The sequence below is a fragment of the Hyperolius riggenbachi genome, chromosome 2 (assembly GCF_040937935.1).
Source record: "Hyperolius riggenbachi isolate aHypRig1 chromosome 2, aHypRig1.pri, whole genome shotgun sequence".
Lineage (NCBI taxonomy): Eukaryota > Metazoa > Chordata > Amphibia > Anura > Hyperoliidae > Hyperolius > Hyperolius riggenbachi.
Genome location: NC_090647.1, coordinates 282,662,911 through 282,689,426, shown reverse-complemented (window position 1 = coordinate 282,689,426; position 26,516 = coordinate 282,662,911). Strand labels below are relative to the sequence as shown.

Genomic DNA, 26,516 nt, shown 5'->3' with positions numbered 1-26,516 from the left:
GAGAAGCTGCTCGATCATTGTGAAAAAAAAAAGTTTCCCAGCCTCATTACACTTATAACTGGTTAGGTACATCTTCACTCCCACATATAAAGTAATGGTTTGCAAGGTACAGAATATGAAGTACTAAATTGGCAACAAGAGGAAGACTGTACAAACACTGCACTACCAATATGATTCAAGAAAGTACAAATTTTATTGAACAACAATGACCATAAAAACACTTAAAATAGGGGTCCACACACGATAATATCATAATAAACAATGCTTTACCTCATATGATGAATACTGCCTGGAATAACAAATGCGCTTTGAATTGAGGTTCTGCAAGAACCCCAAATAAAGAGAAGAGACCCGGGTCATGCACTAAAAACAAACTAAATAAGGTGCAAGTGCAGGAGCTGATGAAGTGATCATTAAGATCACGCCACGCGTGGAGCCTCTCCATGCTTCCCCCAGCCTGAGAATCTTATCATACAGCTGGACACCCTATGAAGCCCTGGGCCGGTATAGTATGTTTAACCACTTGGTAGTTAACTACCAACATTAACTGTATGCCTGCTTATCATCACTTGATTGTTTTTCAACGACATTTTATATATGTCTATGAGCATATACCGATCTGCATCATATCACTGATTTCCATCCCTTGTTTCTATTAGCACTTGCACCTTATTTAGTTTGTTTTTAGTGCATGACCCGGGTCACTTCTCTTTATTTGGGGTTCTTGCAGAACCTCAATTTAAAGCCTCATTACACTTCCTGTAAGCGTACTTCCTACGCTCTCAGGGCGCATTCACAAAAAATGACTGTGGCCATCTTGTGGCCAAATAGTAAAACTACATCCAAAAGCATTTTTCATATATAAATACATAGTTTTACATTATAAACATTACATTATAAACTGAACTGGAAAGTTCAGTGCAGAGAAATGTGGACACATCCGAAGTTGTAGATAATGTTATCTTGTGTTTACTTAAATGTATCAAGTGAGGAATGTGACACATTCTCTGACTGTGGAGAAGCTGCTGGACACAGAGAGACACTGAAAGCATTTATGCCTTCAATACTTAATGGATAAAACCAGTTATACATAAAATGCAAAGTCAGCTTACAAAGCAAAAAACTGTACTTTTGGGAGCATATAATTTGTAAATGAATAATAATACCTATGCACAAATGCAAATATGATAACCATATGGGATATAAAAAGTAGGAAAACATGTTTTTGAATATTATGTCAGGGTTTTATACTGCTTTAAGAGCTGTTACAAGCACTGTGGTTTCTGCAGCTGAAAGGCACTCACTTTTCCTTGCATCACTTAATTTCAGTTTATAAGTGCTGTTGGGGTGAGAAGCTTCACAAGACGCCTCTGCGTCATTTAGAATTTTTTTCCCTGGTTTTTGTCCTCTAAACCTAGGTGCGTCTTATGGTACGAAAAATACTGTAACAAACTGAATAAAATAAAAAATCTATTTTCAACTGTATAGGGAGCTCACATTTTTACTTTCTACTCACAGTGGTTCAAAAATTAGTGAGTCTTCATATTTTGCAAAACCCTGTTCATTTCTCATGCACATTCAGTTTACAGTATACATACTATACTTATGTGAACAGAAAGCAGAGTAGGGAGGAAGTGTTGGCACACACCTCTGTAAGACGAGGTCTCTAAGCGGAATAATTGTCATTAGACAAGTTTTCAAACTTGTCCCAATAAATTTTCCATTTAAAATAAGTCAATCATCAAGTGTTGGCTGATACCATTGTCTAAATTTAGTGTATATGGCATAACAACAAGGTGAGGCAAGTAAGTGCATAGCTTTATTACAGAGCAAAGGCACACACACTATCCCATAATATATATTTATTCTTGTGTGCTTTTTAAATCTTGCCTGGAGCCACTCTTTAAACATGCATAATACAGGCTTTGCTTGGTAAGAAAGTAAATAATAAATCTGCATGATTTAAAGCAATGAGCAGATTGAATGCGAACGTTAATGAGGAACAGTCCAGTAATGAGACAAATTTCAGATTATAAAAAAAAATTATGATGGCATTATAAGTTACAACCCGATTATTAATAATTAATTTGCAGAACATTAAAAGTTACAATGCATAGGTGTTCCTGAGCTTTTTGTAGCAAGTTAGTGAGACAATACATGTTTATTAGTTTACTATAAATAACTTCATGGTACGGTTACATAAGGTGGTTTTACATACATCTGCAAGTAAAAACACTTGTTTTTTTATTGTTGCCAAGGGGAGGGGGCTGGTCAGATGGACACAAAATTTGATTGTTTATGGCCCATAACATTAAAGTGTGTATTTAAGGCAATCTATTAACCATCTCACGACCAAAGCATTGTATATATATGCCCCTAAATAATTTACTTGAAGACCAGGGGCGTATATATACGCATTGCAATGTTTACAAGCTGCCGTGAACGATCTTTCGTAGATGCGCCTGCATGCCCCCTGTTGCCGCCGCTTAGTGCAATGATTGGTGAATGGGAACATGTGTTCCCAAAGCCAATCAAAGTGCCAGATGAATTAATAATCACTGCTCCAATGAGCAACAGTCATTACTCATATTGAAAATGAAGGTAACAAAAACAACTTCCTTCCTGTGCATTATCCTAATTATACAGAATAAAGTGTAGACATATGTAGTGGATACAGGGGCGGATTTGTACTTTCCAGTTCCCTAGGCCTGCTGTCACCAAGTGCCCCCCCCCCCCCCCCCCCCCGAAAAAAATATTTTGTCCAACACTCTGACTAGCGATCGTTGGTTTGAATGGGCTCATTTCAGTTGTGCTGCTCTGCCCCCCATTCAACAAATAATTCCTGTAATGTGCGCTAGTGCCCGAATGTGCACAGCAGCCGATAGTGTTCTGGGCATGCATACTTGAGAAATGACGCTGATGTATGACCGGTACTTGTCAAGAATGCACAACACTGTACCGGCCATGGGCAGGAGCGAGAAATTACAGGGAGCGCGAGTGGCCACAGCATGCACGGCTTCTTTGTCCTCTGTGAGACTGGCTGCAGTCGGAGCCACAAACAGGTGGCAGGGCAGTGCAATGGAGAGAAGCCCATCCAAAACAGAGAACAGGTAAGTAGCAAACATCCTGTCAAGACCCACTTTGGATGTTCTGTTGTAATCAGAGTGGACCTGAACTTCCTCCCTGCTCTAAAAGATACGCAACAACATAACCTTTAAGTAAAACATTTCTTTGTTACAGCTGATACAAATCCTGCAATAAATCTGCAGTGTGTCTACTTCCTGCTTTTATTTTTAACATCCTGTGCTTTCAAATGAGTTCAGATGTTGTGGCAGTCAGGTGACACAGTGTAGAGATAAATTACAACTTGTGATTAGACACAGAGGATGGGGAACTAGACAGTCTCTCTAAATACATACATGGTACATTTCTCTGTTTTCCTTCTGTCCTGTGCAAGAGCTCAGCTCCACTTTAAAGCATCTGAATTACATTTATTTATATTTGCTGAAAAATCTATGTATCTCTTTTGAATGCTGAATGTACATATGGTGGTGTGCTCTAACATATTGACAGTATACAAGAACAAAGTCTGAAGAAGGTTTATTAGCAGAAAGCTTACTCTTTTTCTTTTAAGCCAATAAATGGTATCATCTTGATTCAAAACTCTGCTTTCGCTGATGGCTAAGATGGTACAATGCTCTACTGCTACAGGAAAGTAGAAGGATGCCAAACCTTACACACTAGCATAGAGGTAGTAACAGCTCAGGTGACAGTGACAGTTTAGCAATGAAAGGGAAGCAAACAGCATTTTTATTCCTGCAGTTCTCATAGTTGGTAGGAGCTGAAGGACAGAAAATGAGCCAGGAAAGAGTCAACTGAAACAGACAAGAGATCACTGCTAGCTAGAAAAAAAAAGAGAAACATAAATTAGGGTTAGATAAAGTAATTAACAACTTCTGGGGTCAGTGTCAAAGCTGTAAAAGAGGTAAAGAAACTAGCAGAGCTCACTGTTTGTGAATGCTTGCATTAAAACTCAGTGGAACTTAGTTCTATCTGCTTTGTAATGTAAATCTCTGGTATTTCTCACATCGATCTGTATGTCCATCATACAGAGGAATGGATTATCAGGTGACAGTTATGATTGATCCTGATTGTTATAACACACCAGGAAATGTGAGAGAGAGAAGCAGGAATTGGGGAACTCTGGAATTCAGCTATTATTGCAGAGCAGGGCGCTGGCTGGCTGCGCTCCAGGACCAGAAGAGATGATTTACTTTGACATATGACCTCTTCTCTCTCCAAGTCATGCCGCCCTTCTTATCTTATCTGATTGTATTGCCCTAGGCCATGGCCTTTCTGGCCTTCCCAGAAATCCGGCCCTGAGTGGATAAATAGTAACATTAAAATTAAATACATTACAATGCATTAAAACAATGTTTCCTATACTTATTAATTCCTTTTACTCTCTTCTCCTCCCCCATAATTACTATAATAAAACACAGTGACAGCATTTAAAAAAAACATAAATAGTTACCTTAGGGACTTAGGAACTGTTTTTAGATATGTAGGACATGAGGGTATGTTAACTTTTTTTTTTTTGCAAATAAGGGCTTGTAATTATTGATAACAAACAAAGCACAAAACAGAAAAATATACCTTTATTTCCAGATAAAATATTGTCATCATTCATTGTACTATGGACATTATTTAAATGTAATAATAATCAGAACAAATGGGCAAATAAAATGTGGGGGTTTTATCTACAGTGGCACTTTTTATTTTTAAACTATAATGGCTGAAAACTGAGAAATAATGACTTTTTCTTTTTTTTCTTATTATTCCTTAAAATGCAGGTCATGTGATGAATCATGTCTATGACCAATCCACAGCCATGCTTTTTTAACACGAAAGATTCACAACCATTCTTATGGGGAACCACTGACAGTATTACTATTTTACCCTTAAATAAACAATGCTTGCAGCTCCTGCTGTATACTTTGAGCCTCTCACCTTAAAGTGAGCAATTTTGTTTAAAGAGTTTGCCACAATTGCCTAAAGGTGGTTAGATTGTGTGTACTTTGGGTTTTATGAGTGTGAGACGATTGAAAGAGATTTTTTTGCAAGTCGGTTAGTATGTTCATGACATATACATGTATGGTACATACTGTATGCTTTGTGAAGATGCAGATGGTTGCATATATTTGCTATTCTTCTTCCTGGAAGTACTGGTTTGGGAAACAGGTACAGATCTAAACTAACTAAAGACAATGGCAATTAGAGATAAAGTTCATTGCCAGGGTGTGTGTGCTTTCTTGCATTCTCCAGGAGGTGAGATCATGTGCCACTACAATGGGTTTACATGTAGAACCTGGATACATGCCACTAGCTACTGGGAAAATGTGACATCATTTCTAAAGCTGCAAGAACATGAACTTGAAGAAAGAGACAATGAGACAGAGCAGGTACTTTAGACTAGTCAAGTATGTTGAAAAATCTTCAGGCAGGAGATCAGAATAGATAATCCCAAATAAATGTAAATAAGAAGCGTAAGAAAAAACTCAAAACACAAAGCATACATAGATTGTTTCAGAACAGCAGTACATCAGTAATATTTTGGAGCTAAGACTAAAAGTGATGGCACAATGACAGGTCTACGAAAAGCAGGAGGAAGCTGTTAGGCATGACACAACATAGCAACCTCTGAGCTTTGCAGAGCCTAGCTATTTTTTTGTCTCTTTTTTATGTTACCCTTTGAGCTTTTTTTAAGTAGACTAGTAACTCTTTCAGATAGAATGTAGCTTAAGCTGACAACTTTTGAAGAACAAGAACTATTTTGTGAAGTGAAAACCCAGTTCATAAAACTTTATGAAGTTAGGGGTATTGGTAGGTGTTAAGGGTTAAACAAAAGGGATGTGTTAAAGGGATACTTAAGTCTAGGCAAAAAAATGAGTTTAACTCACCTGGGGCGTCCCTCAGCCCCCTGCAGCTGATCGGTGCCCTCGCAGCTCCGCTCCGATGCTCCTGGACCCGCCGGCGACGACTTCCGGTTTCGCCGTCACCGGCTGACAGGCATGGGAACGCGAGCAATTGTTTTACGTTCCCAGCCACAATAGCACCCCCTATGCGACTATTGCGGCCTTCTTGCCGCAATAGTCGTATAGGGGGTGCTATTGTGGCTGGGAACGCGAACAATCACTCGCGTTCCCATGCCTGTCGGCCGGTGACGGCGAAACCGGAAGTCGTCGCCGGCGGGTCCAGGAGCATCGGAGCGGAGCTGCGAGGGCACCGATCAGCTGCAGGGGTCTGAGGGACGCCCCAGGTGAGTTAAACTCATTTTTTTGCCCAGAATTAAGTATCCCTTTAAAATACTGCCAAAACTATATTGCTTTTCCAGTACTCTACTTATTGTGAGTTGGTGACTCACTGCACTGAATCCAAAAATACTCAGGAAAGGGGAGAGTAGAGAAGCAAAGACCGAAAGCTTGGTTGTTTTTAGACTTATCCAGTGGACTGCATCCCTTGTGTTTTTATTATTATTATTTATTGTATTTATAAAGCGCCAACATATTACGCAGCGCTGGACAATAAATATATACAATGATACAAGGATGACAGACATAAGGTTATACAACATAGAACAAAGTTAAACATGCAAATTGTTCAAAATACATGATCGTGTGATACGGGCTAAAAACAAGGAACACCAAGAGCCCCAATAGTGTAATATGTACTGGTAAATGGTTACTAGATAGAGTGAATATTAATACTCACAAACCAGGTTTACCATTAGGCAACCACTGTAAAGGCAGGTGGGGAGATTTTCCTGACCCCACTTAGGAATAAGAAGTCGCTCTCTGTAGATGAGAAAAAGGGGGGTTCAACCATCCACCCAGGGTGGACTCAATATTATGCAGGAGAACAGAGGCGCCAAAAGGATAAAAGGAAGCTAAATGAGCTTAAAAACCAAATTCTTGGTAAATAGAGGAGGTAGTGGTGGACTTACCTCCTCCAAGTAGACACACAACGACTGTAGTAAAGACAGTCAATATATTTTATTTATGAACTCCAAATATGCAACGCGTTTCGCAGGTTTGATCAGCAATAGCATATGTGGTCAGAGGTGCCTGGCTCTTCTACTGACCACATATGCTATTGCTCCGTTGTTATTGCCTGATGAAGCGGGATCAAACCTGCGAAACGCGTTGCATATTTGGAGTTCATAAATCAAATATATTGACTGTCTTTACTACAGTCGTTGTGTGTCTACTTGGAGGAGGTAAGTCCACCACTACCTCCTCTATTTACCAAGAATTTGGTTTTTAAGCTCATTTAGCTTCCTTTTATCCTTTTGGTGTGATACGGGCTGGTTAGGTAGGCCCAGTAATACAAGTACAGGCTGTCATAGGACAGGAGCACACAATCCTGTAGTTTACACTAGGGAGTGGAGGACCCTGCCAGAGGCTTACAATCTAAAGGGTGGGGTGGAAACACTAGGTGGGGCTGTTAAAGAGACACTGAAGCGAAAAAAAATATATGATATAATGAATTGGTTGTGTACTATGAATAATTACTAGAAGATTAGCAGCAAAGAAAATATTCTCATATTTTTATTTTCAGGTATATAGTGTTTTTTCTAACATTGCATCACTCTATAATATGTGCAGATTACACAACACTCAGCATTCAAAATGAGTCTTTCAGAGCAGTCTGTGAAGTAATGAACTCTCCTCTAGCAGAGGAAAAGTAAACAGTTCAATTACAGTTGAGATAATAAAAGTCAGATAACAGCCCTCTCCACAACTAAGTTAGTCGGAGAGCTTAATAGCTTTTTTGCATAGAGATAACAACTGGAGTTTCTCAACTCTTCCTGTACTGGAAACAATTAGACTGGTGTATCTGATCTTAATGTTTTTTTTCTTAGCTGTACTACACATACAAATCATAATATCATCATTTTTTTTTTCGCTTCAGTGTCTCTTTAAATATTCCTTAGAGAGTTACTGTGTGGTAGGAGGCGGGTAGGCCATCATAAAGAGGTGGGTTTTGGGGGCTTGCTTGAATGTGTTGAAAGAGGGAGCAAGTCTGATGGGTGGTGGAAGGGCATTCCAGAGGGTGTGGGCAGCTCTTGAGAAATCCTGCAGGCGGGCATGGGAGTGTGAAATGCATGGGGTGGTGAGGCGAAGGTCGTTGGAGGATCAGAGGGGGCGACCTGGTGTATACCTGTGAACAAGCTCCGAGATGTAGGTAGGGCAGGTTTTGTGCACAGATTTATTCGCCAGGCATAGAATCTTGAAACTTATCCTGAAACGGATAGGGAGCCTGTGCAGGGATTCACAAAGGGGAGATGAGGATGCGGAGCGGTGCGAAGAATGGATGAGTGTTGCAGCCGCGTTCATCACTGATTGATGGGGGGCAGTGCGTTTCAGGGGGAGGCCAGAAAGGAGAGAGTTACAGTAATCAAGGCGGAAGATGATGAGGGCATGGATGAGCAGTTTGGTCGTGTCCGGGGTTAAGAAGGGGCGGATCTTGGAGATATTACGTGTTTTGGGCTGCTTATCAATCAGTGGTGTGATCGAACATGTTGGAGCCAAGGAGAATTAGTGGCCACATAGCACTGCACCTGCATTGAGCACTAAAATGCTTTTGGTTGGATTGATGCTCAGTAGATGTGCTGCTGAAATCTAATTGAGACTGAGCGTGCAGTGTGGGCTCAGTAGATGTTTTCTGAAATTTTATTGAGATTGAGTGTGCAGTGTGGGCTCAGTGTAATGAATAGTGACATGGCAGCTGCGGTGAATGGCGTTACCACCACAGCTGCTTCTGGTTCTCTGCCTGCCAGTCTCCCCTCTAGCACGCCGAGGACGGGTGTCTCTGCTGCTCACAGGGTTACATTAGCACGTGCGCGCGCTCACTGTCAGGATCTTTATGCCAGGAGGAGGCGCGTCAGCTGACCGGCTGGTCGGCTGACGTCAGAGGGCATGCTCCCCGCTTCTGATTGGTTGAGTGCGGTGGGCGTGCCTCGGGGGTCTACTCCGCTTCTTAAAGGGATACTGTAGGGGGGTCGGGGGAAAATGAGCTGAACTTACCCGGGGCTTCTAATGGTCCCCCGCAGACATCCTGTGTTGGCGCAGCCACTCCCCAATGCTCCGGCCCCGCCTCCGGTTCACTTCTGGAATTTCTGACTTTAAAGTCAGAAACCCGCTGCACCTGCTTTGCCGTGTCCTCGATCCCGCTGATGTCATCAAGAGCGCACAGCGCAGGCCCAGTATGGTCTGTGTCTGCGCAGTACACTCCAGTACATTCCAGAAGTGAACCGGAGGTGGGGCCGGAGCATTGGGGAGTGGCTGCGCCAACACAGGATGTCTGCCGGGGACCATTAGAAGCCCCGGGTAAGTTCAGCTCATTTTCCCCCGACCCCCCTACAGTATCCCTTTAAGCACGGCGGATACAGTGGCAACTTGTCTGCTGTTGCGATCACTTCGTGCTAGCGCTCAGACCTTAGTTAGATCCGGTGTGCTTTGATCCGGGAGGAAACCGGAGATTTCACACAGTGATAGGATTTGTGCATTATACTGTTTATTATCTGTGTATGACTCTGCTTCGTTCTGACTATTCTTACTCTCAGTGATTCTGTACCTTTGCCCATCTGATATTGTTACCGACCCTGCCTGTTAACCGTTTCCTCTCTGCCTTCCGATTCTGTATTGTATCTGCCTGTCTGTTGCCAACTCGATTAGTCTAACCATTCTACTCACCAGTGAGCCCTCATCACTGGTGAGGTGTTCACTGTACTGACAGTGCCCACCAGCTCGTCTGGTGAGGTATTGCCAAATCTGTCAGTACTTACTGTTTGCACCAATCACTACACTCAGTACAATAAAGTGTGACTAAGGTCACGGTATTCCTTAGTGTTGCTATATTTGTATTATTGGTGATTCTGCAGATCACCATATAATCAGATATAGTATCTGCATTATTTGGTGATACTGCAGATCACCAAATAATCAGAACTTTGTACTTGCTGACACCAATCGTTACACTCAGTAGATGTCTTCTGAAATCAAATTGAGATTGAGCGTGTAGTGTGGGCTCAGTAGATGTCTTCTGAAATCGAATTGAGATTGAGTGTGCAGTGTGGGCTCAGTAGATGTCTTCTGAAATCAAATTGAGATTGAGCATGCAGTTTGGGCTCAGAAGATGTCTTCTGAAATTGAATTGAGATTGAGCGTGCAGTTTGAGCTCAGTAGATAGTGTGGGCTCAGTAGATGTCTTCTGAAATCAAATTGAGATTGAGCGTGTAGTGTGGGCTCAGTAGATGTCTTCTGAAATCGAATTGAGATTGAGTGTGCAGTGTGGGCTCAGTAGATGTCTTCTGAAATCAAATTGAGATTGAGCATGCAGTTTGGGCTCAGAAGATGTCTTCTGAAATTGAATTGAGATTGAGCGTGCAGTTTGAGCTCAGTAGATAGTGTGGGCTCAGTAGATGTCTTCTGAAATCGAATTGAGATTGAGTGTGCAGTGTGGGCTCAGTTGATGTCTTCTGAAATCAAATTGAGATTGAGTGTGCAGTGTGGGCTCAGTAGATGTCTTCTGAAATCAAATTGAGATTGAGTGTGCAGTGTGGGCTCAGTAGATGTCTTCTGAAATCAAATTGAGATTGAGCGTGCAGTGGGGAAAGTAGGCAATCATTAACCAATCAATTTTTGATTAAGAAGGGAATGATTGGTTTGTGATATGGGGCCATTATCAAACTGTGTATGCCTAGCTTTAATGCCTAATACACATGATGTAATTTTCCGTCAGATTAACGGTCAAATTGATTATTTCCGACAGATCCAATCTGATTTCTGATCATTTTTCTGATCAATTTTCTGATCATTTCTATACAGAATTGATCAGTAAAACTATCGGAAATCACATTGAACCTGTTAAAAATAATCAATTCTACCATCAGTCCGATGGAAAATTAGATTGTGTGTACTAGGCATAAGCTTGCTGAAGCATCGGACATAAGTGGTTGCCCAAAAAATGGTTGGTAAATTTGGTGCTTATCTTATCTCTTATTTTGGGTACAGTATGTAACTTAACTGACCTTTACATTTTTTATTTACTAGTCCTTTAACTTGTGAAAATGACACCCAAATGTACAGTATATATGCCACACACTTAAAGGGGCGCTATGGAGAAAAATTGTAAAATTTAAAATATGTGCAAACATAAACAAATAAGAAGTATGTTTTTTCCAGAGTAAAATGAGCCATAAATTACTTTTCTCCTATGTTTCTGTCACTTACCGTAGGTTGTAGAAATCGGACAGAAGCAACAGGTTTTGGACTAGTCCATCTCTTCATGGGGGATTCTCAGGGATTTATTTATTTTCAAAAGCACTTAGTGAATGGCAGTTGCTCTGTCCAACTGCCAAAAAACTGTGTAGCGAGCAGGGAAGCTGGCCAGCATCATTGTTTAAATCCTTTGTAGGGAATATCTTTATAAAGAATAAAAGCCTTGCTGAGAATCCCCTATGAAGAGATGGACTAGTCCAAAACCTGTCACTTTGGTCAGATTTCTACTACCTACTGTAAGTGACAGCAACATAGGAGAAAATAAATTTATGGCTCATTTTACTCTGGTAAAAAAGTACTTCTTATTTGTTTATGTTTGCACATATTTTAAATGATACAATTTTTTGCCATAGCGCCCCTTTAACTGTTACCAATGCTTCAATTACAGAATTAAAAGAGTTTACTGTCTATGCAGTTTCCAAAAAGACAGCAGGAATCTGAACACTGTTAGCTGAATGTGAAACTGACAATTGAAAGCCCCTTCACTGTGAAAAGTTGCTAGGAAACCCTAAAAACCCTTGTGTTTGGGACCTTCAGTGGATTGCTGGGGAGGTGCACATAGAATATCCCTTGCCATTTAGACTATGGATTCAATGAAGTCATCAAACTGGTAACACTTGCCAGGACTGCTGCTAACAGGACCAAATTACAATACATGATTAATGTTCAACAGATGTATAGGTTTTCCCCATCCAAAGTACTGTAAATTGTGTCTAAGATGAACACATGTACATACAGTAAATAGCACAAGAAGCATAACAGATATACTGTACTATATTAACATCCACCAGCAAGGATCTGAAATTAATAAAGATATCAAGGGGATAACACACAAGTGATGGAGGCACAACACGGTGGCTTATCGGATAGCACTCTCGCCTTGCAGCACTGGGTCCCAAGTTCGAATCCGAGCCAGGGCACTATCTGAACAGAGTTTGTATGCTCTCCCGGGGTTTGTGCGGGTTTCCTCCAGGTATCCTGGTTTCTTCCAAAACCCCAAAAACATACAGATAATTTAATTGGTTTCCCCCTAAAATTGGCCCTAGACTACACAGTAGACGATATAGACATACGACTATTGTAAGGACTAGATTGTAAACCCCTCTGAGGGATAGTTAAGCGACAAGACAATATACTCTGTACTGCGCATCCGAAGATGTCGGGTCTATATAAATACTAAATAAAAATAATAATATTGTTTGTGATGTCCCATTGACAGCATACTATTCAACACTTAATAAGTATATTGCTGCATCAAGCACCGCTCCTTTAAAAGTAAGCTTATCCAATGCTACATTGCTACATGCTACATGCTACATGCTACATTGCCACTCCTAAATCATTCTTGATTAAAAAAAACAAAAAAAAAAACAGACTATGTTAAACATTAAGTTTCTTGCTTCTTTTGTGACCAGTTGTTTCTGTTTCAGAGGGATGGGTCCTTTCCAATCCACAGTTTGATCAGACTTTTACTTGATCACTAGCTGTTCTTCTATTATTACGTCATTGTTATGATTAACCTTACCGCTTGTAAAGTAAAATGAGCTTACTATGTACCATTGCGTTCTCTTGTAAGATCTCTCCTGATCTAAATAACGATTCTTACAATATGATTTTACAATTGCACTGGGGTTGCTTTACTAAAGTCGGAGAACTTAAAGCGGACCCAAACCAACGTTTTTTTTAATTCAAAATATATAGTTGCACTACTCTGACACATACAAAGATAACTAAACACTCCTTCAAGCCTATGATCATTTCAGTGCATGCTTTTCGCCCTTCTCTTTCCATAACTGCAGTTGGCTGATGGTGTAATGGTTAAGGGCTCTGCCTCTGACACAGGAGACCAGGGTTCGAATCTCGGCTCTGCCTGTTCAGTAAGCCAGCACTAATTCAGTAGGAGACCTTTGGCAAGTCTCCCTTACACTGCTACTGCCAATAGAGCGCGCCCTAGTGGCTGCTGCTCTGGCGCTTTGAGTCCGCAAGGAGAAAAGCGCAATATAAATGTTATTTGTCTTGTCTTGTCTTGTCTTGTCATAACTAGGGTTATACAGGTGGCAGCCATTAGCAAGTCCTCCTTTGCTGGACACCATCTACTCCACCAGTTTGCCGGATTATTTGCCGGCAATATGAAAGTAATGTAAGGGTAAAATATTTTATATTTGTCATCATGCAGCTGAAAAAAGGCTGCTATTTATTATTATTATTATTATTATTATTATAATATTTATTATTATAATTTAGAAAATAGATTTTATTTCTAAAATCTTGTATCTTTAGTTTGGGTCCACTTTAACCACTTGAGGACCTAGGGCTTTACCCCCCTTAAGGACCGGACACTTTTTTTCCATTCAGACCACTGCAGCTTTCACGGTTTATTGCTCGCTCATACAACCTACCACCTAAATTTTGGCTCCTTTTCTTGTCACTAATAAAGCTTTCTTTTGATGCTATTTGATTGCTGATGCGATTTTTACTTTTTATTATATTCATCAAAAAAGACATGAATTTTGGCAAAAAAATGATTTTTTTAACTTTCTGTGCTGACATTTTTCAAATAAAGTAAAATTTCTGTATACATGCAGCGCGAAAAATGTGGACAAACATGTTTTTGATTAAAAAAAACCCATTCAGCCTATATTTATTGGTTTAGGTAAAAGTTATAGCGTTTACAAACTATGGTGCAAAAAGTGAATTTTCCCATTTTCCAGCATCTCTGCCTTTTCTGACCACCTATCATGTTTCATGAGGGGCTAGAATTCCAGGATAGTATAAATACCCCCCAAATGACCCCATTTTGGAAAGAAGACATCCCAAAGTATTCACTGAGAGGCATAGTGAGTTCATAGAAGATATTATTTTTTGTCACAAGTAAGCGGAAAATGACACTTTGTGACAAAAAAAAAAAAAAAAAGTTTCCATTTCTTCTAACTTGCGACAAAAAAAAATGAAACCTGCCACGGACTCACTATGCTCCTCACTGAATACCTTGAAGTGTCTACTTTCCAAAATGGGGTCATTTGTGGGGTGTGTTTACTGTCCTGACATTTTGGGGGGTGCTAAATTGTAAGCACCCCTGTAAAGCCTAAAGGTGCTCATTGGACTTTGGGCCCCTTAGCGCAGTTAGGCTGCAAAAATGTGCCACATGTCGTACTCAGGAGAAGTAGTATAATATGTTTTGGGGTGTATTTTTACACATACCCATGCTGGGTGGGAGAAATATCTCTGTAAATGGACAATTGTTTGATTTTTTTTACACACAATTGTCCATTTACAGAGAGATTTCTCCCACCCAGCATGGGTATGTGTAAAAATACACCCCAAAACACATTATACTACTTCTCCTGAGTACGGCGATACCACATGTGTGGCACTTTTTTGCACCCTAACTGAGCTAAGGGGCCCAAAGTCCAATGAGTACCTTTAGGATTTCACAGGTCATTTTGAGAAATTTCGTTTCAAGACTACTCCTCACGGTTTAGGGCCCCTAAAATGCCAGGACAGTATAGAAACCCCACAAATGACCCCATTTTAGAAGGAAGACACCCCAAGGTATTCCGTTAGGAGTATGGTGAGTTCATAGAAGATTTTATTTTTTGTCACAAGTTAGCGGAAAATGACACTTTGTGAAAAAAAACAATAAAAATCAATTTCCGCTAACTTGTGACAAAAAATAAAATCTTCTATGAACTCACCGTACTACTAACAGAATACCTTGGGGTGTCTTCTTTCTAAAATGGAGTCATTTGTGGGGTTCCTATACTGTCCTGGCATTTTAGGGGCCCTAAACCGTGAGGAGTAGTCTTGAAACGAAATTTAGCGCAGTTAGGGTGCAAAAAAGTGCCACACATGTGGTATCGCCGTACTCGGGAGAAGTAGTACAATGTGTTTTGGGGTGTATTTTTACACATACCCATGCTGGGTGGGAGAAATAACTCTGTAAATGGACAATTGTGTGTAAAAAAAATCAAAAGATTGTCATTTACAGAGGTATTTCTCCCACCCAGCATGGGTATGTGTAAAAATACACCCCAAAACACATTATACTACTTCTCCCGAGTACGGCGATACCACATGTGTGGCACTTTTTTGCACCCTAACTGCGCTAAGGGGCCCAAAGTCCAATGAGTACCTTTAGGATTTCACAGGTCATTTTTGTTTCAAGACTACTCCTCACGGTTTAGGGCCCCTAAAATGCCAGGGCAGTATAGGAACCCCACTAATGACCTTATTTTAGAAAGAAGACACCCCAAGGTATTCCGTTAGGAGTATGGTGAGTTCATAGAAGTTTTTATTTTTTTGTCACAAGTTAGCGGAAATTGATTTTAATTGTTTTTTTTTCACAAAGTGTAATTTTCCGCTAACTTGTGACAAAAAAATAAAATCTTCTATGAACTCACCATACTCCTAACGGAATACCTTTGGGTGTCTTCTTTCTAGAATGAGGTCATTTGTGGGGTTCCTATACTGCCCTGGCATTTTAGGGGCTCTAAACCGTGAGGAGTAGTCTTGAAACCAAATGTCGCAAAACGACCTGTGAAATCCTAAAGGTACTCATTGGACTTTGGGCCCCTTAGCGTACTTAGGGTGTAAAAAAGTGCCACACATGTGGTACCGCCGTACTCAGGAGAAGTAGTATAATGTGTTTTGGGGTGTATTTTTACACATACCCATGCTGGGTGGGAGAAATATCTCTGTAAATTACCTTTTTTTATTTTTTTTTTTACACACAATTGTCCATTTACAGAGAGATTTCTCCCACCCAGCATGGGTATGTGTAAAAATACACCCCAAAACACATTATACTACTTTTCCTGAGTACGGCGGTACCACATGTGTGACACTTTTTTGCAGCCTAGGTGCGCTAAGGGGCCCAACGTCCTATTCACAGGTCATTTTGAGGCATTTGTTTTCTAGACTACTCCTCACGGTTTAGGGCCCCTAAAATGCCAGGGCAGTATAGGAACCACACAAGTGACCCCATTTTAGAAAGAAGACACCCCAAGGTATTCCGTTAGGTGTATGGCGAGTTCATAGAAGATTTTATTTTTTGTCACAAGTTAGTGAAAAATGACACTTTGTGAAAAAAAAACAATAAAAATCAATTTCCGCTAACTTTTGACAAAAAATAAAATCTATGAACTCGTCATACACCTAACAGATTACCTTGGGGTGTCTTTTTTCTAAAATGGGGTCACTTGTGGGGTTCCTATACTGCCCTGGCATTTTACGGGCCTAAAACCGTGAGTAGTCTGGAAACCAAATGTCTCAAAATGACTGTTCAGGGGTATAAGCATCTGCAAATTTTGATGACAGGTGGTCTATGAGGGGGCGAATTTTGTGGAACCGGTCATAAGCAGGGTGGCCTTTTAGATGACAGGTTGTATTGGGCCTGATCTGATGGATAGGAGTGCTAGGGGGGTGACAGGAGGTGATTGATGGGTGTCTCAAGGTGTGATTAGAGGGGGGAATAGATGCAAGCAATGCACTGGCGAGGTGATCAGGGCAGGGGTCTGAGGGCATTCTAAGGGTGTGGGCGGGTGATTGAGTGCCCTAGGGGCAGATAGGGGTCTAATCTGATAGGTAGCAGTGACAGGGGGTGATTGATGGGTAATTAGTGGGTGTTTAGGGTAGAGAACAGATGTAAACACTGCGCTTGGGAGGTGATCGGACGTCGGATCTGCAGGCGATCTATTGGTGTGGGTGGGTGATCAGATTGCCCGCTAGGGGCAGGTTAGGGGCTGATTGATGGGTGGCAGTGACAGGGGGTGATTGATGGGTGGCAGTGACAGGGGGTGATTGATGGGTGATTGATAGGTGATTGACAGGTAATCAGTGGGTTATTACAAGGAAGAAGAGATGTAAATATTGCACTGGCGAATTGATAAGGGGAGGTCTGAGGGCAATCTGAGCGTGTAGGCGGGTGATTGGGTGCCCGCAAGGGGCAGATTAGGGTCTGATCTGATGGGTAACAGTGACAGGTGGTGATAGGGGGTGATTGATGGGTGATTGATGGGTAATTAGTGTGTGTTTAGAGGAGAGAATAGATGTAAACACTGCGCTTGGGTGGTGATCTGATGTCGGATCTGCGGGTGATCTATTGGTGTGGGTGGGTGATCAGATTGCCCGCTAGGGGCAGGTTAGGGGCTGATTGATGGGTGGCAGTGACAGGGGGTGATTGATGGGTGGCAGTGACAGGGGGTGATTGATGGGTGATTGATAGGTGATTGACAGGTAATCAGTGGGTTATTACAGGGAAGAAGAGATGTAAATATTGCACTGGCGAATTGATAAGGGGGGGTCTGAGGGCAATCTGAGCATGTAGGCGGGTGATTGGGTGCCCGAAAGGGGCAGATTAGGGTCTGATCTGATGGGTAACAGTGACAGGTGGTGATAGGGGGTGATTGATGGGTAATTAGTGGGTGTTTAGAGGAGAGAATAGATGTAAACACTGCGCTTGGGTGGTGATCTGATGTCGGATCTGCGGGCGATCTATTAGTGTGGGTGGGTGATCAGATTGCCCGCAAGGGGCAGGTTAGGGGCTGATTGATGAGTGGCAGTGACAGGGGGTGATTGATGGGTGGCAGTGACAGGGGGTGATTGATGGGTGATTGACAGGTGATCAGTGGGTTATTACAGGGAAGAAGAGATGTAAATAATGCCCTGGCGAATTGATAAGGGGGGGTCTGAGGGCAATCTGAGCGTGTAGGCGGGTGATTGGGTGCCCGCAAGGGGCAGATTAGGGTCTGATCTGATGGGTAACAGTGACAGGTGGTGATAGGGGGTGATTGATGGGTAATTAGTGGGTGTTTAGAGGAGAGAATAGATGTAAACACTGCGCTTGGGTGGTGATCTGATGTCGGATCTGCGGGCGATCTATTGGTGTGGGTGGGTGATCAGATTGCCCGCAAGGGGCAGGTTAGGGGCTGATTGATGGGTGGCAGTGACAGGGGGTGATTGATGGGTGATTGACAGGTGATTGACAGGTGATTGACAGGTGACCAGGGGGATAGATGCATACAGTACACAGGGGGAGGGGGGGGTCTGGGGAGAATCTGAGGGGTGGGGGGGTGATCAGGAGGGGGCAGGGGGGGGGGTAAAAAAAAATAGCATTGACAGATAGTGACAGGGAGTGATTGATGGGTGATTGGGTGCAAACAGGGATCTGGGGGGTGGGCAGGGGGGGTCCTGAGGGGTGCTGTGGGCGATCTGGGGCAGGGGGGGGGGTGGGAATCAGTGTGCTTGGGTGTGACATAGGGTGGCTGCAGCCTGCCCTGGTGGTCCCTCGGACACTGGGACCACCAGGGCAGGAGGCAGCCTGTATAATACACTTTGTAAACATTACAAAGTGTATTATACACTTTGTATGCGGCGATCGCGGGGTTAACATCCCGCCGGCGCTTCCGTATGGCCGGCGGGATGTTGCGGCGGGTGAGCGGCGGCAGGCGCCGGCGGAGGATCGCGTCACGGATGACGCGATCGCTCCGCCCATGCCCTTACAAGGACCGCCGCCTCTGTGGGTGAGCCGGTCCTTGCAGGGCACACTTCCCGGCCGCCTCTGTGCGTTAGGCGGTCGGGAAGTGGTTAAGTGATCCAGGAAATATGGACTCTTATTTCATTTTTTGTAAGTATCTGCGATTAGATGAGAAATGACCCTCAACTTGGTCACTTCAGATTATAGTGAAGACTGCTGAAATTAAGGTGAATTAAAGCTTAAAGAGAATCTGTATTGTTAAAAATCGCACAAAAGTAAACATACCAGTGCGACATCTCCTATTCCCCTCTGTCACAATTTCGCTGCTCCTCGCCGCATTAAAAGTGGTTAAAAACAGTTTTAAAAAATTTGTTTATAAACAAACAAAATGGCCACCAAAACAGGAAGTAGGTTGATGTACAGTATGTCCACACATAGAAAATACATCCATACACAAGCAGGCTGTATACAGCCTTCCTTTTGAATCTCAAGAGATCATTGTGTGTTTCTTTCCCCCTTCTGCTCTCATGCACTGAAGTTTCAGGCTGCTCTTTTCTTCCTGCAAACAGCTTTGCCTTTGTCTGTAATTCCTCAGTATGTGAAAGCCCAGCCAGCTCAGAGGACGAATTATCCAGATGATAAAAAACAGGATGCAATTTTTGTTACGGAGTCTCTTTAAGCTGCTGCAGGTCCTTAAAGCGGATCCGAGATGAAAAACTAACTATAACAAGTAACTTGTCTATATATCTTATCTAAAGTCTAGATGGTTTACACAGCAAATCTAGCTGCAAACAGTTTTAATAGAATATGATTATTTATTCCTGTGATACAATGACAGCAGCCATTGTAAACATTACACAGAGGCAGACTTATCTGTATCTTGAGCCATCAGCCTAATCCCCTCTCCTCCTCCCTCCTCCCCTCTGCCTCTAAAATCAATGGCTAGTAACACCTCCCCCGCCTCCTAAATAGACTGAGCTCACATGAGCCCTTGCTACTGCCAAGGCTCTTTGAAAACCTGTGGGCGTGGCTTTTTTAGTTTATAGGGAATTAGAGTATTAAAACTAAAACAAAAAAGTATTTGGCTTGAGAATCAGAATCAGAATCAGAATGAGGAATGCCCTATAAACAATAGGAAAGGAACACAATGATGCAATGTGTAAAAGTTCACCTCGGATCCACTTTCAGAACCTTTCTTTAATAAATCTAGGACAGTCTTCATTTATTGAAAAAAAAAAAGGTTCGGATAAGTCTTATTAGACAAGAAGACCAAGGAACATATTACTGAACAATATGGTTTCAAATGGTCTCAATGGATTACCTTGCTATCACTCTAACACCCTCTAAGTCACATGGTATTTGCACACAAAGCAGCAACTTGAAGGTCATTAAATAATTCAAAAAAGTTGTTTGTGATTAAATTAAAATTGATATTTCCAGTGGCGTACCCACCATAGGGCTGCAGGTGCTCACCGCATCGGGTGTAGCCATGGCTAGGGGTGCCGCTGTGGTGCTCAGCCACTGTGTTTTTCTACCTGGGACGTTTTTGCATAGTTGGGGAAAATAGCAGCAGGCAGTGCAGGGGACTGTACTACTTCCTGCACTAGGTATAGCACCCCTACCCTTCCTGTCCCGTGGGCAATGTGTCTCCTTGCTCTCTACACACAGCCAGCAGTGAGTATATGTGCAGAGCAGCAGGGTGAGTAAAGAGAATAATTGCAGTGCTGCAGCTGGTACATTAGCAGGGAGAGGTGGCAGGATGTGTTTAGAGCTTCAGAAGTTGCCTGTCATTAGTAGCCATGTGCACTGGCTGCTGTAATACCAGAGTGCCCTGGACTGTTGATTATTTATCCTGATCAGAGTAGTTAATCAATAACCAACAGTCTGCTGTTGCAGAAGCCAGTGAAAAAGGCGCTGACAGACAACTTCTTTTATGAGCAGAGAAGCAAGCTCCAGACAATTTAGATTAGCTTGATTGCAAGTAATCTTATCTATTTTCCCAGCTCCCCCTCCCACCCTGTTGTCTTCCCCATGACCCTTTCCTCTTTTCAGATTTTAGTGGCTTCTTTTCATGATGGTGATGTCTGCAGCCCTGGAGAGGGGTCTTCTTGCCATTTCTCCTCTCCCACAAGGCTGCCTGTCTTGTGCCTCTACCTCTTTATCCCCCTCCTCCTATGCACCCCCCTGTTTCGTATATCCCCCTATTCTGACTGTCCTCAGAGGAGTTCACAATCTACCATAGTCATAGTCTAATGTCCTCCTATACTATTAATGTGTATTTATATAGCACTGACATCTTCTGCAGAGTTTCATAACGGTCAGCTCCGTCCACATCTTGATGACTCCTTTTCCCCCAAAATCCCAACATTTGCAGCGACACGCTCAGTGCCCCAATCCATCAACCCTTCCATCATTTTTTCCCCTGGGGGTGGGGGATGTCTGTAAATAATCAGCACCAGGTATCAAATTCCCTAGGTACGTCACTGGCTGTTTATTTGCCTACATTTTTTTTTTATAAATTCTTTATTTGTACAAAAAAAGTATAATTTTACATATCATCTCGAGGAAGAAAATTTCTTTACATATCATCTTCATTTCACATAATTTACTACATTAAAATCGGGTAATAATTCAAGGCTATTAAACTGTTTCCAGAGATCTCAATTTCTCAAATCCCTACTACTATGGGATCTCTCCATTTACCTCACTGCTGCTAAATACCCTTATTGCTTCACATTTTCTTCCTCTCATTCATCCTCATTTTCCTCCTTCTTCCGGGCTTTCGCCCGACTCCAATTGATTTACCTTCAAACTCCATTCAATTTTCACTCACTTACTCCATACACACCTTACTCATATACACCAGACAGGGAGAGGGGCAGGGGGGGAGGAGGGGGGCCCACCTGGAGCCCCGTATATTCAATTCTTAATATATTCCAAGTTAATCCAATGTATTAGTCCCTTAAAGGGACTCTGAGCAGTGCAGAAACTATGGAAAGATGCATATCATTTTAAAGCTCTCTTTCTCCTCTTTCCAATGATATATAAACCGCCGCCCTACGCCTTTTAGTTTTCGCTATTTTCGCGATTGAAATTGCCGCGGCCGCGGTTTCGATCGCGAAAATAGAGAAAACTAAAAGGCGTAGGGTGACGATTTAGGTGTCACCAGAAAGAGGAGAAAGACAGCTTTAAAATGATATCCATCTTTCCATAGTTACATTGTATTACACAGGCCGACTTTTTCTGCTGAATGGAGCTGCTGACACTGGGGAAAGTGTCGTCTTGTGTAATACAATGTAACTATGGAAAGATGGATATCATTTTAAAGCTCTCTTTCTCCTCTTTCTGGTGACACCTAAATCGTCTCCCTGCGCCTTTTAGTTTTCTCTATTTTCGCGATTTAAATCGCGGCCGCGGCAATTTCAATCGCGAAAATAGCGAAAACTAAAATGCGTAGGGCGGCGGTTTATATATCATTGGAAAGAGGAGAAAGAGAGCTTTAAAATGATATGCATCTTTCCATAGTTTCTGCACTGCTCGGAGTCCCTTTAAGAGTGCCCCTCTATTCCTCTTACTCATGAGTGCTTATAATGTTTCTATACTCCTCAGATCTTGTAAATTCTTCCCACTTCCCCCAGGTTTGTTGTACCTGCTCATTACTCCCTCTTTTCTTCTGAACCAGTTGTTCCATATTAAATATGTGGGTTACCTCTCTTAATCATTCCCCCACTGTTGGGGTGTGGGTCGTGTCTTCCACCATCTTGGTATTAATATTCTTGCTGCATTAACTAAATGATTTATTCCTGATTTCATATATTTCTTTAGCCCCATTGAATTGACGTGTAGGAGAAAAAATCCCGGCTCATCCGGGGGTTCCCATCCCACTATCTCTCCGATGTATCTCCTTATTTCCCTCCAATAATTCTTAATGTTTTCACAGCCCCAAAATATATGTATCAACGTTCCTCTTTCCTTACTGCATCTCCAGCATCCCACATCAGCACCCACAAACATCTTTCCTACTGTAGTGGGGGTGTAATACCACCTACCAGGGCTGGCCCGCTCATGAGGCAGGGTGAAACTTTTGCCTCAGGCGGCAAAATTCCAGGGGCGGCACCCTCCCGTCCGTGGGTGCGGGAAGCCGGCCGCCGAGCTGGAGGGGTAGGACTCACCTCTTCCTCGTTCCAAGCGTGCGCTCCACGGAACAAGGAAGAGGTGAGTCCTACCCGCCCGTGCCTCTTACACATAGCGGCTGCTTGTATTTAAGGCTGGAGGGGAGCGGAGCACGGGGGACCCAGGCGAGGGAGGGGGGGTACGACCCCCTCCCCGCCGCTAGGCCCAATACCCCCGTCCTGCCAGCTACCCCTCCAGCTCGGCGGCCCCCCAGAGCGCGCCCCCCGGGGGGGGGGGGGTGGCGGCGGAGATTTTTTTTTGCCTCAGGCGGCAAATAGTCTAGGGCCGGCCCTGCCACCTACTCACCAATTTTACTCCTGCTTCCTGGATTCTGGTGGAGACTGAGCTCCTGTGCCTAAGATATAGCACATTTTTCCATTCAATCTCCGTAAGTTCTCTTTGTAGATCTCTCTGCCATTTAATCTTCCAACTCCCCGTTAGATCTTGATCAACGTTCAACATATTGTATATTTTGGACAGGGAGCCTTTGCTATTTCCCTCTTCCATGCATAGTCTCTCAAAGGGTGTTAGTTCTCTAGAGAACTCCTCCCTTGTGCCCAGTCTCCTATTTGCCTACATTTTACTAATCCTTGCTTTTTGAGTGCTCAAAATGGTTTAAAAAGTGATTATGGCAAGTTTTGTGAATCAGGCTCTTGTAGTGCAGTGTGGAAGCTGCTTCTGGTTTCTGCTCTTGGCCTTTCCTGCATCCTTGAGTGCTTACTATCATCCCAATGCAAAGTGCACGTGAATCCAGGTGCCACCTAGTATGCATAGGTGCTTGTGGAGAATGTGAGGAAGGGAAGTCATAAAAAAAGCTAATACACGTACTAATAACTATAAAGAGCAGAAGGATGATGGGTGCAGTAGAGTAGATGGATGATGGGAACTAAACAATTAGTATGGTCATCTAAAGGGTACAAGCTCCTTTACAGCAGTATAAAGCGTATAGAGACAGATATAGGTACTTTATGCTTGCTGTATTTAATATGCATTTAATCTGTCTTTACTGAATTCATAACAGAATTAAATTGTGTTTTTGTTTTATTTGCCTTTGGTTCAGCTTTAAATCTTCAGATGGTTGAAGACTTTGACCTTTACATTCTTTGCATGAGTGATGTCTGTAAAACAGCATGTACATTATCTTTTCTGGTTATGGATAATACAATTTATGTGGTAGCCTTCTTTGTTTGCTGAAGGCTCAATAGCTGACATTTATGATCAATGACATCCATATAGTCAACATAAGAGCTCTTGGTGTGGCTTTATTCTAGCTATAGTTCTGGATGTGACTCACGCCTTGGCATCGCTCAGAACCATTCCGTGTATCACCAGCATTGAGGCTCATGATAATTAGGTAAAAACTGTGTGACCTCTTAAAAGTAATCAGGTGCTGCAGCTGCTGCATGGTTTATAGGGAGTTACATATGTAGTTCTGTATCTGTGCGTTATACTGATAAAACACACACGCATCTCACACACACACACACACACGCACACGCACACGTCAGACACACACACGGTACTTACGTATTATACCGTCTATTGAATTTGACTGCCCCCTGTTTAAAAGATGTTCACTTTCCTTCGGAGATCTACATATCGTTGATAAGGTTTTCATGTGCACTATGCATTGCGTTGGTGCGATGCATCATTCCTGAGTTAGGGGTTGTTGAATGAAGGGGGTCCACTCCTTTTTCATTTCCCACTTTACTGGAATCATTGTCCCCTTGCCTGCTAACTTCACTTGCTGCGCTATAAGTTTGGTCCTCACTTTGCTTTGGACATCTTTTCATTCTAACTCTATATCCACTTGGTTTGTGGACATTGCTTGCTTCAGGCGCTGGGCTTCAGGCTGGAATCTCGAGTTATCAGGGTAGTGCTGCTTGCAGCCAGGTGCAGTGGACGCCCCTTGTTCAACACCATCTAACTCAGGAAAGAAAGGTGCATCACACTGATGTGGGGCATAGTGACAATGAAAGCTTTCCATCAATATAAATTAGATTTCTAAAGAGTAGTAAATATCTAGTAGTAATGACAAAATTTAACCAGCATTTTCTATTTGCTGTAAAATGTTCACCAGTTGAATTCTAACCCCCCAAAATATGAAGAAATATGGGGCTTTTGTTTTAGGGATCTGCATTCAATTTGTCTTGGTCTTCCTTGGTGGCTCTGTAAGTCTGTGTTCCCAATAGAGCGAATGCAAAATGGACACTCTAAATGGATGCACTCCATCCATTTTGCATCTGCTCCACATCAGTCCGCTGTCTGAAGAAATCGCCGCTCACCTGTCTCACTACCGCTCGACCCCTCTCTGAAATCACCCCAGAAGCAGAAGCATGGGGCTCTCCATAAGCTGCATTAGGCCAATTCTCCTTTGGAACAGGGAGAATTTTTATTGGTTCACCATGAACCAATGAGAATTCCCACTGTTGCTTAGGATTCTCATTGGTCTTTTGCAGCCCCATGGGCATCCCCATGCTTCTTCCCTGTATACAGGGACCGAGCAGTGGCGATTTGAGTAGCCCGGGGCAGATGCTGATGCACCCACTTGCCCAGGATTATTGCTGACTGCACAGAAGTGTGGTCTGCTTAATGCAACGGATCCCACTGATCCATCGAAGTGTGAAGAGTATTAAAGGCTCATGTGTATAATATAGGAACAGTTCATTGTCCGGTTAGCAATGAGCAGAGAATGGACAAAAAATGTCCATTCTCTAGTGGGAACAGAGCCTAAGATGCATACATTCTCCAGAGGTGACATGTATATATAGTGTAGCACTAGATGACTGTACAATACAATTGCACAGTTTTCACTGTTTGCTTTGGCAAGGTTTAGTTCCGTTGATAATATTGGCACCACCAGTTTGTGTATGATGTTTTCTCCAGGCCAGAGTTGTAGGCTATGGAAAGATTACATTTAACATATTGTTCTCTGTTATGGGTTGTAGTTTCTTGAGTATTTTACTTATACCTTGCATACCTGGACAGTAGGTGACTACCAGTGGTAAAGGTGTTTTTGTTTTTTTAGCTTTGTATTGCAGGAATCTTGCCCCTCTGATCCTGTAGGCTTTTTGCTGGAAAGATTCTGCCGGGTCTCTGAGGTGCTTAATCCCGTTTTCCAAGTCACAACATATAGGGTGGTGGCTCAGCGGTGTATGATAGCTGTAGTAGTGTGCTGGTGTTGACACCTGAGCTGGTATTGTGGAGCTAGCTGCATCTGTCAGTGGGCATTCTGTACACTGATGTGGGCAGGTTAAACGACGCTACAACAGGTAGAAAAGAAGCAGCATTTATTGAGTAATCTGTAAGTACACAGGTAAGACAGCCAACATGTTTCTAGCAAAAGGTAAGCCCTTAGGCATAGCTATGTGCTTACCTGTTGCCAGAAAAAATGTTAGCTGGCTTACTTGTGTGCCTATGAATTATTCTATAATTCTTGTTGTGCCTGGCTAGTGGACTACAGGATCCTGCACTGTGGGGCAGTTACTATGCAGGCTGAGCGGGTTTCATCTTCTACATCACTTAAT

The 26,516-nt window shown here is 42.6% G+C and overlaps 1 protein-coding gene and 1 long non-coding RNA gene across 10 annotated transcripts in view; one reads left to right on the top strand and one right to left on the bottom strand.

The window, feature by feature from the left end:
• Positions 1 to 26,516, top strand: part of MACF1 (microtubule actin crosslinking factor 1) — a 449,681-nt gene that overhangs the window by 46,163 nt on the left and 377,002 nt on the right. The gene's annotated exons all lie outside the window — the stretch shown is intronic.
• The window catches only part of LOC137546403 (uncharacterized), a 175,427-nt gene that overhangs the window by 29,756 nt on the left and 119,155 nt on the right, over positions 1 to 26,516 (bottom strand). The window contains exon 3 of one of the 2 annotated variants that reach the window (XR_011026253.1): positions 2,793 to 3,902. The exons of the other annotated variant lie outside the window; for it this stretch is intronic. This is a non-coding gene — a long non-coding RNA (uncharacterized lncRNA). Of the gene's footprint in view, positions 1 to 2,792; positions 3,903 to 26,516 lie in introns of those variants that run through there. 2 annotated transcript variants of the gene reach the window in all.